Here is a 12003-nt window from a genome sequence, read left to right as displayed (position 1 = left end):
TGCTTGACATTGTTGTACATATGGGGTCTCGAGCCCCTTCAAGCTCTTCCAGTTCTTTCTCTGATTCCTTCAACGGGGGTCCTATTCTCAGTTCAGTGGTTTGCTGCTGGCATTCGCCTATGTATTTGCTGTATTCTGGCTATGTCTCTCAGGAGCGATCTACATCCGGCTCCTGTCGGCCTGCACTTCTTTGCTTCATCCATCTTGTCTAATTGGGTGGCTGTATGTGTATGGGCCACATGTGGGGCAGGCTCTGAATGGGTGTTCCTTCAGTCTCTGTTTTAATCTTTGCCTCTCCCTTCCCTGCCAAGGGTATTCTTTTTCCTCATTTAAAGAAGGAGTGAAGCATTCACATTTTGATCATCTGTCTTGAGTTTTGTTTGTTCTAGGGATCTAGGGTAATTCAAGCATTTGGGCTAATAGCCACTTATCAATGAGTGCATACCATGTATGTCTTTCTGTGATTGGGTTAGCTCACTCAGGATGATATTTTCCAGTTCCAACCATTTGCCTACGAATTTCATAAAGTCGTTGTTTTTGATAGCTGAGTAATATTCCATTGTGTAGATGTACCACATTTTCTGTATCCATTCCTCTGTTGAAGGGCATCTGGGTTCTTTCCAGTTTCTGGCTATTATAAATAAGGCTGCGATGAACATAGTGGAGCACGTGTCTCTTTTATATGTTGAGGCATCTTTTGGGTATATGCCCAAGAGAGGTATAGCTGGATCCTCAGGCAGTTCAATGTCCAATTTTCTGAGGAAACTCCAGACTGATTTCCAGAATGGTTTTACCAGTCTGCAATCCCACCAACAATGGAGGAGTGTTCCTCTTTCTCCACATCCTTGCCAGCATCTGCTGTCACCTGAGTTTTTGATCTTAGCCATTCTCACTGGTGTGAGGTGAAATCTCAGGGTTGTTTTGATTTGCATTTCCCTTATGACTAAAGATGTTGAACATTTCTTTAAGTGTTTCTCAGCCATTCGGCATTCCTCAGCTGTGAATTCTTTGTTTAGCTCTGAACCCCATTTTTAATAGGGTTATTTGTCTCCCTGCGGTCTAACTTCTTGAGTTCTTTGTATATTTTGGATATAAGTCCTCTATCTGTTATAGGATTGGTAAAGATCTTTTCCCAATCTGTTGGTTGCTGTTTTGTCCTAACCACAGTGTCCTTTGCCTTACAGAAGCTTTGCAGTTTTATGAGATCCCATTTGTCGATTCTTGATCTTAGAGCATAAGCCATTGGTGTTTTGCTCAGGAAATTTTCTCCAGTGCCCATGTGTTCCAGATGCTTCCCTAGTTTTTCTTCTATTAGTTTGAGTGTGTCTGGTTTGATGTGGAGGTCCTTGATCCACTTGGACTTAAGCTTTGTACAGGGTGATAAGCATGGTTCGATCTGCATTCTTCTACATGTTGACCTCCAGTTGAACCAGCACCATTTGCTGAAAATGCTATCTTTTTTCCATTGGATGGTTTTGGCTCCTTTGTCAAAAATCAAGTGACCATAAGTGTGTGGGTTCATTTCTGGGTCTTCAATTCTGTTCCATTGGTCTATCTGTCTGTCTCTGTACCAATACCATGCAGTTTTTATCACTATTGCTCTGTAATACTGCTTGAGTTCAGGGATAGTGATTCCCCCTGAAGTCCTTTTATTGTTGAGGATAGCTTTAGCTATCCTGGGTTTTTTGTTATTCCAGATGAATTTGCAAATTGTTCTGTCTAACTCTTTGAAGAATTGGATTGGTATTTTGATGGGGATTGCATTGAATCTGTAGATTGCTTTTGGTAAAATGGCCATTTTTACTATATTAATCCTGCCAATCTATGAGCATGGGAGATCTTTCCATCTTCTGAGGTCTTCTTCAATTTCTTTCCTCAGTGTCTTGAAGTTCTTATTGTACAGATATTTTACTTGCTTGGTTAAAGTCACACCGAGGTACTTCATATTATTTGGGTCTATTATGAAGGGTGTCGTTTCCCTAATTTCTTTCTCCGCTTGTTTCTCTTTTGTATAGAGGAAGGCAACTGATTTATTTGAGTTAATTTTATACCCAGCCACTTTGCTGAAGTTGTTTATCAGCTTTAGTAGTTCTCTGGTGGAACTTTTGGGATCACTTAAATATACTATCATATCATCTGCAAATAGTGATATTTTGACCTCTTCTTTTCCGATCTGTATCCCCTTGATCTCCTTTTGTTGTCTGATTGCTCTGGCTAGAACTTCAAGAACTATATTGAATAAGTAGGGAGAGAGTGGGCAGCCTTGTCTAGTCCCTGATTTTAGTGGGATTGCTTCAAGTTTCTCTCCATTTAGTTTAATGTTAGCAACTGGTTTGCTGTATATGGCTTTTACTATGTTTAGGTATGGGCCTTGAATTCCTATTCTTTCCAGGACTTTTATCATGAAGGGGTGTTGAATTTTGTCAAATGCTTTCTCAGCATCTAATGAAATGATCATGTGGTTCTGTTCTTTCAGTTTGTTTATATAATGGATCACGTTGATGGTTTTCCGTATATTAAACCATCCCTGCATGCCTGGGATGAAGCCTACTTGATCATGGTGGATGATTGTTTTGATGTGCTCTTGGATTCGGTTTGCCAGAATTTTATTGAGTATTTTTGCGTCGATATTCATAAGGGAAATTGGTCTGAAGTTCTCTTTCTTTGTTGTGTCTTTGTGTGGTTTAGGTATAAGAGTAATTGTGGCTTCATAGAAGGTATTCGGTAGTGAGCCATCTGTTTCAATTTTGTGGAATAGTTTGGATAATATTGGTATGAGGTCTTCTATGAAGGTTTGATAGAATTCTGCAGTAAACCCGTCTGGACCTGGGCTCTTTTTGGTTGGGAGACCTTTAATGACTGCTTCTATTTCCTTAGGAGTTATGGGGTTGTTTAACTGGTTTATCTGTTCCTGATTTAACTTCGATACCTGGTATCTGTCTAGGAAATTGTCCATTTCCTGAAGATTTTCAAGTTTTGTTGAATATAGGTTTTTATAGTAAGATCTGATGATTTTTTGAATTTCCTCTGAATCTGTAGTTATGTCTCCCTTTTCATTTCTGATTTTGTTAATTTGGACGCACTCTCTGTGTCCTCTCGTTAGTCTGGCTAAGGGTTTATCTATCTTGTTGATTTTCTCAAAGAACCAGCTTTTGGTTCTGTTGATTCTTTCTATGGTCCTTTTTGTTTCTACTTGGTTGATTTCAGCTCTGAGTTTGATTATTTCCTGCCTTCTACTCCTCCTGGGTGTATTTGCTTCTTTTTGTTCTAGAGCTTTTAGGTGTGCTGTCAAGCTGCTGACATATGCTCTTTCCTGTTTCTTTCTGCAGGCACTCAGCGCTATGAGTTTTCCTCTTAGCACAGCTTTCATTGTGTCCCATAAGTTTGGGTATGTTGTACCTTCATTTTCATTAAATTCTAAAAAGTTTTTAATTTCTTTCTTTATTTCTTCCTTGACCAGGTTATCATTGAGTAGAGCATTGTTCAATTTCCACGTATATGTGGGCATTCTTCCCTTATTGTTATTGAAGACCAGTTGAAGTTCTCTTTCTTTGTTGGGTCTTTGTGTGGTCTAGGTATAAGAGTAATTGTGGCTTCATAGAAGGAATTCGGTAGTGCTCCATCTGTTTCAATATTGTGGAATAGTTTGGATAGTATTGGTATGGTCTTCTATGAAGGTCTGATAGAATTCTGCACTGAACCCATCTAGACCTGGGCTCTTTTTGGTTGGGAGACTTTTAATAACTGCTATTTCTTTAAGAGTTATGGGGTTGTTTAGATGGTTTATTTGTTCCTGATTCAACTTTGGTACCTAGAATCTGTCTAGAAAATGGTCCATTTCCTCCACATTTTCCAATTTTGTTGAATATAGGCTTTTGTAGTAGGATCTGATGATATTTTTAATTTCTTCAGATTCTGTTGTTATGTCTCCCTTTACATTTCTGATTTTGTTAATTTGGATACACTTCCTGTGACCTCTGGTTAGTCTGGCTAAGGGTTTATCTATCTTGATTTTCTCAAAGAACCACCTCCTGGTTTTGTTGATTCTTTGTATAGTCCTTTTCATTTCTACTTGGTTGACTTCAGTCCCGAGTTTGATTATTTCCTGCCTTCTATTCCTCTTGGGTTTATTTATTTATTTTTTGTTCTAGAGCTTTTAGGTGTGCTGTCAAGCTGCTGGCATATGCTCTCTCCTGTTTCTTTTTGCAGGCACTCAGAGTTCTGAATTTTCCTCTTAGCACCACTTTCATTGTGTCCAATAAGTTTGGGAATGTTGTATCTTCATTTTCTTAAATTCTAAAAAGTCTTTAATTTCTTTCTTTATTTCTTCCTTGACCAAGTTGTCATTGAGTAGAGCATTGTTCAACTTCCATATATATATGTGGGATTTCTGTCATTACTGTTATTGAAAACCAGTCTTAGTGTGTGGTGATCTGAGAGGACACATGGGATTATTTCTATCTTCCTGTATCTGTTGAGGCCTGTTTTGTGATTGATTATATGGTCAGTTTTGGAGAAGGTTCCATGAGGTGCTGAGAAGAAGGTATATCCTTTTGTTTTAGGATGGGATTTTCTGTAAATATCTGTTAAATCCATTTGGTTCATAACTTCTGTTACTTTCTCTATGTCTCTGTTTAATTTCTGTTTCAATGATCTGTCCATTGATGAAAGTGAGGTGTTGAAATCTCCTACTATTTCATGTAAGGTGCAGTGTGTTCTTTGAGCTTTAGTAAGGTTTCTTTTATGTATGTAGGTGCCCTTGTATTTGGAGCATAGATATTTAGGATTAAGAGTTCATCTTGGTGGATGTTTCCTTTGATGAATATGAAGTGTCCTTCCTTATCTTTTTTTAATGACTTTTGATTGAAAGTCAATTTTATTTGATATTGGAATGGCAACTCTAGCTTGAAAAACTCCAAATTAATTTTAAGTTTGAGTAAGTACCTCATTTCTGAGAATGGTCTATGGAGAATGAGAAAGGGACTACAGCTCAAGGAGTATACCACCTATGAAGGACCTCACCCAGTGTTCTACCTATAAAGACGCTCACCCAGGAGAGTAAAGAGGGCAGTGGGTGTGGCAGCTAATGCTGGCTACTTGACATGACCTCAAAGCACAGAAGAGAGAAGTGGCTTGTCAGGTCTGTGAATGGTTTTATAGATTACTTTCCTCAAAAGGAGGAGATGCGCCATGGCTGTGAGCAGCAATGGGGTGTGGGCTGGAGCCCTGGATTGCATAAAAAGTAAAATTCAAGCTGAACGCCAATACTTGTGTCTCTCTGCTTCTCCACTATAGACAAAATATGACCATCCTCCTCAAACTCCTGCTTCCATGACTGTCTCGTCATGAGGCACTCTTTCCCTTGGACTGTAAACTGTCAACTGCAAGCCCCTCTTTCCTGAAATTTCTCCTTGTCTAGAATTTTTCCTAGCAACTAGAGAGGAAGTTAAGTAGTACAGTTGGAAACTTGTTTTAAAAAGGAGATTAGCATAAACAAACCAATTTGTTTCAGTAATGCAGAAGATATATATATATATATATATATATATATATATATATCTGTACTTTTTTGATAAATTAAGTCCTTGCTTTTAATTTTCAGTAGAAGACATGAAATAATTTTAACATTTATTTTAGCTTGGTTTAGTTTTGGAAAACTTTGAAAGTTTTTCACACACATTCCATCTGATTATTTATTATTCCCCTTTGGCTCCCTGTACATTTGCTAGCTTAGGGTGACTAAAGTTTCCTCCAGTGACAATAATTATGAGAGAAAAGAGGAAGATGATTTTTTTTAAAAAAATGGCTTCACGTAATACATTTTATATTAAACCTGTGTTCATTCCATGATAAACACTTTAGAACTTAGATACTCCAAGGCATGAGAAAGTTTAAAACAATGCCCATGCTTTCAGACGGTTCTCAGTTTAGTGAGCAAAACAGAACGCTCTACAGCCAATGAACCAAAGCTGTGCTAAATGCTACACTGAAAGGGTGAGTCAGCCTGAGAAGAAGACGGTAGGGACACTTGCTTTAGGAGAAAGTTGAGGAAGGCGAGGAGGGAAGAAGGGTCTCTCTGAGGACTTGATCTGGTATTGATGGTAGGATTTTACCTGAGATGAGAAGTCAAAAGGAGACAGACACTCAAGGCCAAGGGAACCAAGGCAACAAAGACATGACCAAAGTAGGCACGTATGTGGAGTATGGGAATAGGTCAGTGGAGCTAATTACAGAAGTTTCCTTAGAAACTGTACTTCTGAGAGTTCTGCCATTTAAAAAACAAACTGTACCACTATTTATTTAACATACTATTTAAATGATTCTCTAGTTTAGTTCCATATTAAGCGGTAATATCCATGAAGTCACACATCTGAAGTGCTAATTACATGATTCTAATATCCATTAAACAACGTCGTATACTTGTACAAAGTCTTGCACTAGCACCACTTAGACTTGTCTCTCATGCCCCAGGGGACCAGCGCTCTGCTGGCTGGGAAGCTCTAGCTGCTTTGCATCCTTCCTGAACTGTGGAGGGTGGTGGGGAAAGCTTTCTTCTATGAGATCAGGCTCTAAGAAAGCACTGAGTTTCTGCCAGAAGCAAGCAGATACTGGTGAAAGATGCTAACCCAGGTGAAAGAGAGAAAGATAATCCAGTAAGGGGAGAAGGAAAAAGCCATCACACGGTTGCACAAAAGGGGAAAACTACTTTGTCACAGGAATCTAGTGGGAAGAGCAAACTGATAGGTAACTTTAAGTTAAGTAATTTGGGGTTTATTTTGTTTTGGATGGACACTCGAGCACGGGTATTGGGATAACTACAAACCATAATTAGGGTTTTTTTTATTTAAATGTCCATTAATTCAAGTGCAGCAAACTGAACCTTTCAATGCCGCAGTCACACTAGTCACATATCAAGTACTCAAAGTCACTACATAGAATAGGGAAAATATAGGGCATACCCATCACTGCCGAAAATTCCTCCTTTTCCATCTTTTTTAAAATATACTTGCAAACAAAATCTATATATTTCAGACATCTAATTATAATGTATAATTCTAAAATATAGACAGATTACATAATTAGCACTGTCAAGCTAATTAATATATCTAACACCTCATTGTTGCTGTTTATGGATTTTGGAAGTGTGTAAGAAACTATCTTTTTAAATCTTGAGTCGGATAATATAGTATTTGTATAATATAGTGATATCATATGGCTTTTGAGGTATACACTAGATATCCAGAGTTATTCATCCTAAATTATTTAATCATTGCTCCTTTGAGTAACATCTTCCCACTGACCAATGCTGTACTAGGCATACAGGATGTGAGGACTAGCATTGCAAACTTCCTAGGGAAGATTCCACAAATGAAACCGGATGAGGCCCATTTTACTCACCACTGAAACTAGATAACAACGGCCTAATGAAAGGGGAGATGCAATTGTCAGTAAACAGGAAAAGACTGGTGTCCTATAGGAGCCTTGGATGGTCATCTTGAGCTTGCTTGATTAGGCAAGATGTAAAATACTATGTAATAGAGGACTTCCCAGTGCCTTGCAGTGTTGCTGGAATCCCATGAAGTAGCTTCTTCAGGAGGAAAAGAACAAAACAGAAAGAAGGTTCTAAGTTAGGGCTGTACCTCCAGAACTCTGGGATTTTAGTGAGGGTCCCCTATATCTCTGACCAGGCTACCAGCCACCACAGATGTCCCTACTGTTTGTAACTTAAGACTTCTCTCCTAGATACACCTTTCCTCTGACCACTCCTCTTGGTGTTTTATGTACTTCTATGCAGTTCTTGTTTCCATTTATTGTAGCCATGTGACCACTTCTGAGGCCGAGCTTTTCCGTCAGTAAGAATGGGCTAAGGATATCTGTAGAGAAGGCTGAATCAAGGAGAGCACGCCCTGGGGATGCTTAGTAAAAGCGTAGAAAATTCTAGTAAATACTGCAGATGTAAGTCACAGGACTCCTATCTCTTTGTTTTTGCACAGCTTACAGAGCAGTGCATAAACTGGATTGGTGGACGTGGAGGCAGGCTGTGTCCTGTGAAGCCTCAATCAATGAAAATTCCCTGAGCTGGATGTTGGGACATTGACATTTCTTACAAGATACAAGAGATGACTCTACAACTGGAGGAACTTGAATGGAAACTAAAATGTCTCAAGGTCCAGTCATCTGTGAGAATAATGGCTGCTTCCAAAACACTCCAGGCAAATGTCTAAAGTCATGCCAAAGGATGGCCATCTTTGAAAACAGTGACCTACTAGCGAACAAATGACTTCAAAGCTGCAGGGAAAATTTGGCAACTTAAACACAGAGTGTGGAAGTGTATTACTTCCTGCCTTACAGATCTGAAGAGTTAATAGAAGCAGACTTTTACTATGAGCAAATTAAGAGCCCAAATCAAGATCATTTCCAAAAATTAGAGAATCATAAATTAGTGTAGGTAGTATAGAAAAGCAAATACAACTGTGTGTGCACACATGTGGGTCTTTATAAATGTACATGTTCAGGGGGGTAAGCATGTACTCATCATGGATCTGCATGTAGAAGGCAGAGGACAATTTTGGTACCATCCACCACATTTTTTGAAGTAGATTCATTCATTGGCCTAGAACTCAAAATTAGAGTAGACTGTCTGACCATTAAGTCCAGCCATTAAATTGTCTTTGTCTCCACACTTTCAACTGTATACTGCTAATACAGTCTATAAATGATCATGTCTAGGGGTCTTGACCAGGTTCCTTTTCTCTGACAGTTAAAGAATTAATAGGCAGGAAAAGCCTGAAGTGCAACAGATAGCAGCAGAGGAACATCAAGAGCCACAGACAGGGGGCTGGGGATTTAGCTCAGTGGTAGAGCGCTTACCTAGGAAGCGCAAGGCCCTGGGTTCGGTCCCCAGCTCCGAAAAAAAAGAACCAAAAAAAAAAAAAAAAAAAAAAAAAAAAAAAAAAAAGAGCCACAGACAGGATCGGTAGTTGAAGAAAGGTGTTTACTGAAGGTGAGGAAGTACATACACAGCATGTGCACACAGTACACACACACACACACACACACACACACACACACACACACACACACCCTCTGTGATGCATGAGGGGACTCAGAAAGCAAAAATCCAGTCTCTTCTTGAGGCCTAGGAGTTTTGAAGCCTCTGAAAAGTCTTCCTCCCCTAATTTAGTGTTGGTCAGTTTGAAAACGGGTAAGACAGATGCTTGGTCTACAACTGTTGTGTGAAATGTCCTGCTCCAGCCAGTCCATCAGCAGGAGCCCAGATCATGGGAGACAAAAGCCTGGGAGCTTTTGTCTCAAGTCAGGAGGTTCAGGAAGAAGCTGGTTGTCTTGGAAATTTGCCAACTTTATTGTCTAGTGATGGCCCCTCTCCCTATCTGTCTGCCTACCATGGAGTCTGCGTAACTCCTGCTCTCTCACTAATGCGCCAGGGTTTGTTTGTTCGTTTGTTACACGTGTCCTAGAAATTGAACTCAGCGTCTAACCAAACGAATCATCTCCCCAGCCATGATTCTTATGCCAGAGTTTACTTCATTTTTGACTAAAGAACTTCCCAGCATCTAATTTGTATAGAAGTATTCACTGGAACTTTGAAGGTTTTGAGATGATCCTTTTGAATACTCACTAACTCGTTCCACAGAACCGAAAAGGAGGTGTCCATATGTCGAAGACTGCTACTTAAAGATGCTTCACAGCTGACATGCAAAATACAGGAGGCGTTTCTCGCAGTTTACTCCAGACAAAACCGGGGAGTTCCCACATGATAAGAGGGAGCCAGACAATTTCTCTACTCCCCACTGCTTAATCACTGGGTCAGACAAAGAATCTGGCAAGTAGCCATCCTCCTTGTCAGGGCCATCGACAAGGGAAACCAGAGCCCCTCCTCCACTTCAGTCTGCTTAAGCACCTCTTTCCGCTGCCACAGAAATTCCCTCAAGGAAACAAAAGTGTGAGGAAGAAGAAAAGGGAGAAAGGCAAGAGAGGATAGGTAGAAGGGCAAAAACACAGATAGGGGTGTGTCTTACCTATGGGTGCTTGGTTCTTATTGACCATGAGGATGACAGGAACAGTTAATGACAACGTTTGGAGCCCGATGTTCTTGTCTATTCCGCTAACTCGGAGTATTTAGAACTGAGAAAGGATAGAAAAACCAGTGAAGAAAATTGGCTAGGCATTTAAAACGGGGTGCTTAATTGGCTGTTACCGAGCCATACTTCAGAAAAGTTTTCAGCTACTGCCTAAGGGCAAGGATAATTGAGACACGAGTTACTAATAATATGCGCCTGTCGGCCAACACTGGCTTAGGATTGAACTCACCTTACAAGATAAGAGTTTTTGAAGATTCAGTTACAGACACATCAGGGCTGTTAACTTTAAGCAACAGAAATTATATCGATCTGAAGCAAAGAAGAGGAGAAGATACCTAATGATTCATTTTAGAGATCTCAGGGAGGATTTCAGATAACCTCTCCCTCTGTCTCTGTCTGTCTCTGTCTGTCTCTGTCTGTCTCTGTCTGTGTCTGTCTTTGTCTGTCTCTGTATCTCTGTTTGTCTCTCTGTCTGCCTCTATAGATAGATAGATAATAGATAGATAGATAGATAGATAAATAGATAGATAAATAGATAGATATAGATATAGATGTAGATATAGATATAGATATAGATATAGATATAGATATAGATATAGATATAGATATAGATATAGATATAGATATTCTGGATTGACTGGATAAGCTTCTGGCACATCCATGGGAAAAGTCTTTCTTTCATAAATTTGCCACAGGTTACACACTGCTACCTGATTAGCTCAGGTAGTACCTGAGTCATCAAGGCCCTTCAAATATCTCACTCCTGCCTATTAATTTCTTCACAAAAGACTCAAGCAAAACATACACTCCTCAAAAACAATGACTTTATGAAATTCATAGGCAAATGGAGGGAACTGGAAAACATCATCCTGAGTGAGGTAACCCAATCACAGAAAAACACACATGGTATGCACTCATTGATAAGTGGCTATTAGCCCAAATGCTTGAATTACCCTAGATGCACAGAACATATGAAACTCAAGAAGAATGACCAAAACGCGAATGCTTCACTCCTTCTTTAAAAGGGGAACAAGAATACCCTTGGCAAGGACTAGGTAGGCAAAGTTTAGAACAGAGGCAGAAGGAACACCCATTCAGAGCCTGCTCCACATGTGGCCCATACATATACAGCCACCAAACTAGATAAGATGGATGAAGCAAAGAAGTGCAGGCCGACAGGAACCGGATGTAGATCTCTCCCGAGAGACACAGCCAGAATACAGCAAATACATAGGCGAATGCCAGCAGCAAACCACTGAACTGAGAACGGGACCCCCGTTGAAGGAATCAGAGAAAGGACTGGAAGAGCTTGAAGGGGCTCAAGACCCCATATGTACAACAATGCCAAGTAACCAGAGCTTCCAGGGATTAAGCCACTACCCAAAGACTATACATGGACTGACCCTGGACTCTGACCTCATAGGTAGCAATGAATAGCCTAGTAAGAGAACCAGTGGAAGGGGAAGCCCTTGGTCCTGCCAAGACTGAACACCTAGTGAATGTGATTTTTGGGGGGAGGGTGGTAATGGGGAGAGGATGGGGAGGGGAAGCCCATATAGAAAGGGAGGGGGAGGGGTTAGGGGGATGTTGGCCTGGAAACCGGGAAGGGAAATAACAATCGAAATGTAAATAAGAAGTACTCAAGTTAATAAAGATAAAAAAAAACCATACATTCCTCCCAGTATCAAAGGGTATGATCATCTTACCAAAGGGTCAAGATGCCTCTTCCCATGGCACCATTGCTACAGTGTCAAGCCTACCTAGAAAGCAGAGGTAGGGCAAAGACACAAGCCCTCAATAAGTGACTGGGTAGGATCCCCTCAGTTAGGACAGTCTTATTAGGTGTGGAGGAAGCTAATAACCGTGGATAGGATGGTTGTAATTACTAATGTGTCACCAT

The 12003-nt window shown here is 40.1% G+C and overlaps 1 long non-coding RNA gene across 2 annotated transcripts in view; it reads left to right on the top strand.

The window, feature by feature from the left end:
* Positions 1-11599, top strand: part of LOC120098877 (uncharacterized) — a 50600-nt gene extending 39001 nt beyond the window's left edge. For both annotated transcript variants that reach the window (XR_010061132.1, XR_010061130.1), the window contains one exon: positions 7995-11599. This is a non-coding gene — a long non-coding RNA (uncharacterized LOC120098877). The remainder of the gene's footprint in view (positions 1-7994) is intronic.
* The last annotated feature ends 404 nt before the right edge of the window (positions 11600-12003 follow it).

Source organism: Rattus norvegicus, chromosome 20 (assembly GCF_036323735.1).
Source record: "Rattus norvegicus strain BN/NHsdMcwi chromosome 20, GRCr8, whole genome shotgun sequence".
In the NCBI taxonomy this organism is placed as follows: domain Eukaryota; kingdom Metazoa; phylum Chordata; class Mammalia; order Rodentia; family Muridae; genus Rattus; species Rattus norvegicus.
Note: the sequence above shows the minus strand (reverse complement) of the source record. Positions and strands in the feature narration are given on the sequence as shown.